This window comes from Oncorhynchus keta, unplaced genomic scaffold (genome assembly GCF_023373465.1).
Source record: "Oncorhynchus keta strain PuntledgeMale-10-30-2019 unplaced genomic scaffold, Oket_V2 Un_contig_26598_pilon_pilon, whole genome shotgun sequence".
Lineage (NCBI taxonomy): Eukaryota > Metazoa > Chordata > Actinopteri > Salmoniformes > Salmonidae > Oncorhynchus > Oncorhynchus keta.
The window spans coordinates 4,341-12,500 of NW_026285060.1; the positions used below are offsets into that span (position 1 = coordinate 4,341).

Here is an 8,160-nt window from a genome sequence, read left to right on the forward strand (position 1 = left end):
TAGACCAGTACATGTTAACCTGGGAGTATATAAACACCTAACCCTAGACCAGTACTAAACACCTAACCTAACCCTAGACCAGTATATAAACACCTAACCTAGACCAGTACATAAACACCTAATAACCCTAGACCAGTACATAAACACCTAACCTAGACCAGTACATAAACACCTATCTACTAACCTAGACCAGTACATAAAACCTACCCTTGGACCAGATATACACTGACTAGACCTGTACATAAACATATACCTAACTAGACCAGTACATAAACACCTAACCTAACCCTAGACCAGTACATAAACACCTAACCCTAGACCAGTACATAAACACCTAACCCTGGACAGTATAATATGATAAAACCTGGACAAAATGTTATCAGGGATATATCTACTACAGACTGTTATGGGGATGTGTGTGTGTACAGACTGTGTGTGTGGATATGTGTGTGTGACTGTTGTGTGTGGATATATGTGTGTGTGTGTGGATGTGTCTACTACATGTTGTGTGTGTGTGTGTGTGTGTACAGACTGTTATGTGGGGATATGTGTGTGTACAGACTGTTATGTGTGTGTGTGTGTGTGTGTGTGTGTGTGTGTCCCCAGTATTCCCTGCTCTGGTACAGACCCTGAACACAGGTCTCCATGTGATGGTGATAGTCTTCCTGTTGGTGGCCGTGGGGTTTACTGGGGGTCAGCCTCTCATTCTCTATCTACAACGCACGCAAGGTAGGGGCTCTGTGGTGACCATGATGTGTTTTTGGTTTTATAGTGTATATCTGTTTGTGGTGTTATAGTGTATATCTGTGTGTGTGGTGTTATAGTGTATATCTGTTTGTGTGGTGTTATAGTGTATATCTGTTTGTGTGTGTGTGGTGTTATAGTGTATATCTCTGTGTGGTGTTATAGTGTATATCTGTGTGTGTGTGTGGTGTTATAGTGTATATCTGTTTGTGTGGTGTTATAGTGTATATCTGTTTGTGTGTGTGTGGTGTTATAGTGTATATCTCTGTGTGGTGTTATAGTGTATATCTCTGTGTGGTGTTATAGTGTATATCTCTGTGTGGTGTTATAGTGTATATCTCTGTGTGGTGTTATAGTGTATATCTCTGTGTGACCAGTGTGTAAACACACTGTGTGTTTGTGTGTGTATCAGGTTCCCTACCACAGCATTAAAGGTCCCACTGGACTCTACATCTGGAACACCATAGCAGGTACACACACACACACACACACACACACACACACACACACACACACACACAGTACACACACACACACACACACTACACACTACACTACACACACACACACACACACACACAGTACATACACACACACACACACACATTATACACACACATAAACACACACACACACACACACACACACACACACACACACACACACACACACACACACACAGACCACACATACACACACATACACACACCACTAACACACACACACCACTTACTATCTTGGGTGATGTTCCTTGTGTCATTGTGGGGACTACCTTGGTAATGTGGGGACTACCTTGGTAATGTGGGGACTACCTTGGTAATGTGGGGACTACCAGTGGGGACTACCTTGGTAATGTGGGGACTAGTAATGTGGGGGACTACCTTGGATGTGGGGACTACCTTGGTAATGTGGGGACTACCTTGGTAATGTGGGGATACCTTGGTATTGTGGGGACTACCTTGGTAATGTGGGGACTACCTTGGTTATGTGGGGACTACCGTGGTAATGTGGGGACTACCTTGGTAATGTGGGGACTACCTTGGTATTGTGGGGACTACAGTAATGTGGGGACACCTTGGTAATGTGGGGACTACCTTGGTACATAAACACCTGACCCTAGTGGGGACTACCTTGGTACAGTGGGGACACCTTGGTAATGTGGGGACTACCTGGTAATGTGGGGACACCTTGGTAATACGACCTTGGTATTGTGGGGACTACCCTTTAACAGGGGACTACCTTGGTAATGTGGGGACTACCTTGGTAATAAACACCTGGTAATGTGGGGACTACCATGTGGGGACTACCTTGGTAATGGGGACTACCTTGGTAATGTGGAACTACCTGGGGACTACCAGTACATGTGGGGACTACCTTGGTAATGTGGAGACTACCTTGGTAATGTGGGGACTATCTTGGTATTGTGGGGACTACCTTGGTATTGTGGGGACTACCTTGGTAATGTGGAGACTACCTTGGTAATGTGGGGGACTATCTTGGTATTGTGGGGACTACCTTGGTATTGTGGGGACTACCTTGGTAATGTGGGGACTACCTTGGTATTGTGGGGACTACCTTGGTATTGTGGGGACTACCTTGGTAATGTGGGGACTACTTTGGTAATGTGGGGACTACCGTGGTAATGTGGGGACACCTTGGTAATGTGGGGACTACCTTGGTAATGTGGGGACACCTTGGTATTGTGGGGACTACCTTGGTATTGTGGAGACTACCTTGGTATTGTGGAGACTACCTTGGTAATGTGGGGACTACTTTGATAATGTGGGGACTACCTTGGTAATGTGGGGACTACCTTGGTAATGTGGGGACTACCTTGGTACTGGGGACTACCTTGGTAATGTGGGGACTACCTTGGTAATGTGGGGACTACCTTGGTAATGTGGGGACTACCTTGGTATTGTGGGGACTACCTTGGTATTGTGGGGACGACCTTGGTAATGTGAGGACTACCTTGGTAATGTGGGGACTACCTTGGTAATGTGGGGACTACCTTGGTAATGTGGGGACTACCTTGGTAATGTGGGGACTACCTTGGTATTGTGGGGACGACCTTGGTAATGTGAGGACTACCTTGGTATTGTGGGGACTACCTTGGTATTGTGGGGTCTACCTTGGTAATGTGGGGACTACCTTGGTAATGTGGGGACTACCTTGGTAATGTGGGGACTACCTTGGTAATGTGGGGACTACCTTGGTAATGTGGGGACTACCTTGGTATTGTGGGGACTACCTTGGTAATGTGGGGACTACCTTGGTAATGTGGGGACTACCTTGGTAATGTGGGGGACTACCTTGGTATTGTGGGGACTACCTTGGTAATGTGGGGACTACCTTGGTAATGCGGGGACTACCTTGGTAATGTGGGGACTACCTTGGTATTGTGGGGACTACCTTGGTATTGTGGGGACGACCTTGGTATTGTGGGGACGACCTTGGTATTGTGGGGACTACCTTGGTAATGTGGGGACTACCTTGGTAATGTGGGGACTACCTTGGTAATGTGGGGACTACCTTGGTATTGTGGGGACTACCTTGGTAATGTGGGGACTACCTTGGTAATGTGGGGACTACCTTGGTAATGTGGGGACTACCTTGGTATTGTGGGGACTACCTTGATATGGTGGAGACTACCTTGGTATTGTGGGGACGACCTTGGTATTGTGGGGACTACCTTGATATGGTGGAGACTACCTAAACACATTGTGGGGACGACCTTGGTATTGTGGAGACTACCTTGGTAATGTGGGGACTACCCATTGTGGGGACTACCTTGATATGGTGGAGACTACCTTGGTATTGTGGGGACTACCTTGGTATTGTGGGGACTACCTTGATAAGGTGGAGACTACCTTGGTACCAGGGGACGACCTTGGTATTGTGGAGACTACCTTGGTAATGTGGGGACTACCTTGGTAATGTGGGGACTACCTTGGTATTGTGGGGACGACCTTGGTATTGTGGAGACTACCTTGGTAGTGTGGAGACTACCTTGGTAATGTGGGGACTACCTTGGTAATGTGGGGACTACCTTGGTATTGTGGGGACTACCTTGGTAATGTGGGGACTACCTTGGTAATGTGGGGACTACCTTGGTATTGTGGGGACTACCTTGGTATTGTGGGGACTACCTTGGTAATGTGGGGACTACCTTGGTAATGTGGGGACTACCTTGGTAATGTGGGGACTACCTTGGTAATGTGGGGACTACCTTGGTAATGTGGGGACTACCTTGGTAATGTGGGGACTACCTTGGTATTGTGGGGACTACCTTGGTATTGTGGAGACTACCTTGGTATTGTGGAGACTACCTTGGTAATGTGGGGACTACCTTGATAATGTGGGGACTACCTTGGTAATGTGGGGACTACCTTGGTAATGTGGGGACTACCTTGGTATTGTGGGGACTACCTTGGTAATGTGGGGACTACCTTGGTAATGTGGGGACTACCTTGGTAATGTGGGGACTACCTTGGTATTGTGGGGACTACCTTGGTATTGTGGGGACGACCTTGGTAATGTGAGGACTACCTTGGTAATGTGGGGACTACCTTGGTAATGTGGGGACTACCTTGGTAATGTGGGGACTACCTTGGTAATGTGGGGACTACCTTGGTATTGTGGGGACGACCTTGGTAATGTGAGGACTACCTTGGTATTGTGGGGACTACCTTGGTATTGTGGGGTCTACCTTGGTAATGTGGGGACTACCTTGGTAATGTGGGGACTACCTTGGTAATGTGGGGACTACCTTGGTAATGTGGGGACTACCTTGGTATTGTGGGGACTACCTTGGTATTGTGGGGTCTACCTTGGTAATGTGGGGACTACCTTGGTATTGTGGGGTCTACCTTGGTAATGTGGGGACTACCTTGGTAATGTGGGGACTACCTTGGTAATGTGGGGACTACCTTGGTAATGTGGGGACTACCTTGGTAATGTGGGGACTACCTTGGTATTGTGGGGACTACCTTGGTATTGTGGGGACGACCTTGGTAATGTGGGGACTACCTTGGTAATGTGGGGACTACCTTGGTAATGTGGGGACTACCTTGGTAATGTGGGGACTACCTTGGTAATGTGGGGACTACCTTGGTAATGTGGGGACTACCCTGGTAATGTGGGGACTACCTTGGTAATGTGGGGACTACCTTGGTAATGTGGGGACTACCTTGGTAATGTGGGGACTACCTTGGTAATGTGGGGACTATCTTGGTATTGTGGAGACTACCTTGATATGGTGGAGACTACCTTGGTATTGTGGGGACGACCTTGGTATTGTGGGTACTACCTTGATATGGTGGAGACTACCTTGGTATTGTGGGGACGACCTTGGTATTGTGGAGACTACCTTGGTAATGTGGGGACTACCTTGGTATTGTGGGGACTACCTTGATATGGTGGAGACTACCTTGGTATTGTGGGGACTACCTTGGTATTGTGGGGACTACCTTGATATGGTGGAGACTACCTTGGTATTGTGGGGACGACCTTGGTATTGTGGAGACTACCTTGGTAATGTGGGGACTACCTTGGTAATGTGGGGACTACCTTGGTATTGTGGGGACGACCTTGGTATTGTGGAGACTACCTTGGTAGTGTGGAGACTACCTTGGTAATGTGGGGACTACCTTGGTAATGTGGGGACTACCTTGGTATTGTGGGGACTACCTTGGTAATGTGGGGACTACCTTGGTAATGTGGGGACGACCTTGGTAATGTGGGGACTACCCTGGTATTGTGGGGACGACCTTGGTAATGTGGGGACTACCTTGGTATTGTGGGGACGACCTTGGTATTGTGGAGACTACCTTGGTAGTGTGGAGACTACCTTGGTAATGTGGGGACTACCTTGGTAATGTGGGGACTACCTTGGTATTGTGGGGACTACCGTGGTAATGTGGGGACTACCTTGGTATTGTGGGGACGACCTTGGTATTGTGGGGACGACCTTGGTATTGTGGAGACTACCTTGGTATTGTGGAGACTACCTTGGTAATGTGGGGACTACCTTGGTAATGTGGGGACTATCTTGGTAATGTGGGGACTACCTTGGTATTGTGGGGACTACCTTGGTAATGTGGGGACTACCTTGGTAATGTGGGGACTACCTTGGTAATGTGGGACTACCCTGGTAATGTGGGGACACCTTGGTAATGTGGGGGACTACTATAGAAACTGTAATCTACTTGGTAATGTGGGGACTACCTTGGTAATGTGGGACTACCCTGGTAATGTGGGGGACTACCTTGGTAATGTGGGGACTACCTTGGTAATGTGGGACTACCCTGGTAATGTGGGGGACTACCTTGGTATTGTGGAGACTACCTTGGTAATGTGGGGACTACCTTGGTAATGTGGGGACTACCTTGGTAATGTGGGGACTACCTTGGTAATGTGGGGGACTACCTTGGTAATGTGGGGACTACCTTGGTAATGTGGGGACTACCTTGGTATTGTGGGGACTACCTTGGTAATGTGGGGACTACCTTGGTAATGTGGGGACTACCTTGGTAATGTGGGGACTACCTTGGTATTGTGGGGACTACCCTGGTAATGTGGGGACTACCTTGGTAATGTGGGGACTACCTTGGTAATGTGGGGACTACCTTGGTAATGTGGGGACTACCTTGGTAATGTGGGGACTACCTTGGTATTGTGGGGACTACCTTGGTATTGTGGGGTCTACCTTGGTAATGTGGGGACTACCTTGGTATTGTGGGGACTACCTTGGTAATGTGGGGACTACCTTGGTATTGTGGGGACTACCTTGGTAATGTGGGGACTACCTTGGTAATGTGGGGACTACCTTGGTAATGTGGGGGACTACCTTGGTATTGTGGGGACTACCTTGGTATTGTGGGGTCTACCTTGGTAATGTGGGGACTACCTTGGTAATGTGGGGACTACCTTGGTAATGTGGGGACTACCTTGGTATTGTGGGGACTACCTTGGTAATGTGGGGACTACCTTGGTAATGTGGGGACTACCTTGGTAATGTGGGGACTACCTTGGTAATGTGGGGACTACCTTGGTAATGTGGGGACTACCTTGGTATTGTGGGGACTACCTTGGTAATGTGGGGACTATCTTGGTATTGTGGAGACTACCTTGATATGGTGGAGACTACCTTGGTATTGTGGGGACGACCTTGGTATTGTGGGTACTACCTTGATATGGTGGAGACTACCTTGGTATTGTGGGGACGACCTTGGTATTGTGGAGACTACCTTGGTAATGTGGGGACTACCTTGGTATTGTGGGGACTACCTTGATATGGTGGAGACTACCTTGGTATTGTGGGGACTACCTTGGTATTGTGGGGACTACCTTGATATGGTGGAGACTACCTTGGTATTGTGGGGACGACCTTGGTATTGTGGAGACTACCTTGGTAATGTGGGGACTACCTTGGTAATGTGGGGACTACCTTGGTATTGTGGGGACGACCTTGGTATTGTGGAGACTACCTTGGTAGTGTGGAGACTACCTTGGTAATGTGGGGACTACCTTGGTAATGTGGGGACTACCTTGGTATTGTGGGGACTACCTTGGTATTGTGGGGACGACCTTGGTATTGTGGAGACTACCTTGGTAGTGTGGAGACTACCTTGGTAATGTGGGGACTACCTTGGTAATATGGGGACTACCTTGGTAATGTGGGGACTACCTTGGTAATGTGAGGACTACCTTGGTAATGTGGGGACTACCTTGGTATTGTGGGGACGACCTTGGTATTGTGGGGACGACCTTGGTAATGTGGGGACTACCTTGGTATTGTGGGGACGACCTTGGTATTGTGGAGACTACCTTGGTAGTGTGGAGACTACCTTGGTAATGTGGGGACTACCTTGGTAATGTGGGGACTACCTTGGTAATGTGGGGACTACCTTGGTAATGTGGGGACTACCTTGGTAATGTGGGGACTACCTTGGTATTGTGGGGACGACCTTGGTATTGTGGGGACGACCTTGGTATTGTGGAGACTACCTTGGTATTGTGGGGACTACCTTGGTAATGTGGGGACTACCTTGGTAATGTGGGGACTACCTTGGTATTGTGGGGACTACCTTGGTAATGTGGGGACTACCTTGGTAATGTGGGGACTACCTTGGTATTGTGGGGACTACCTTGGTAATGTGGGACTACCCTGGTAATGTGGGGACTACCTTGGTAATGTGGGGGACTACCTTGGTAATGTGGGGACTACCTTGGTAATGTGGGACTACCCTGGTAATGTGGGGGACTACCTTGGTAATGTGGGGACTACCTTGGTAATGTGGGACTACCCTGGTAATGTGGGGGACTACCTTGGTATTGTGGAGACTACCTTGGTAATGTGGGGACTACCTTGGTAATGTGGGGACTACCTTGGTAATGTGGGGACTACCTTGGTAA

The 8,160-nt window shown here is 48.5% G+C and overlaps 1 pseudogene; it reads left to right on the forward strand.

Moving 5' to 3' along the window:
- The first annotated feature begins 606 nt into the window (after positions 1-606).
- The window catches only part of LOC127922658 (clarin-2-like), a 9,961-nt pseudogene continuing 2,407 nt past the window's right edge, over positions 607-8,160 (forward strand).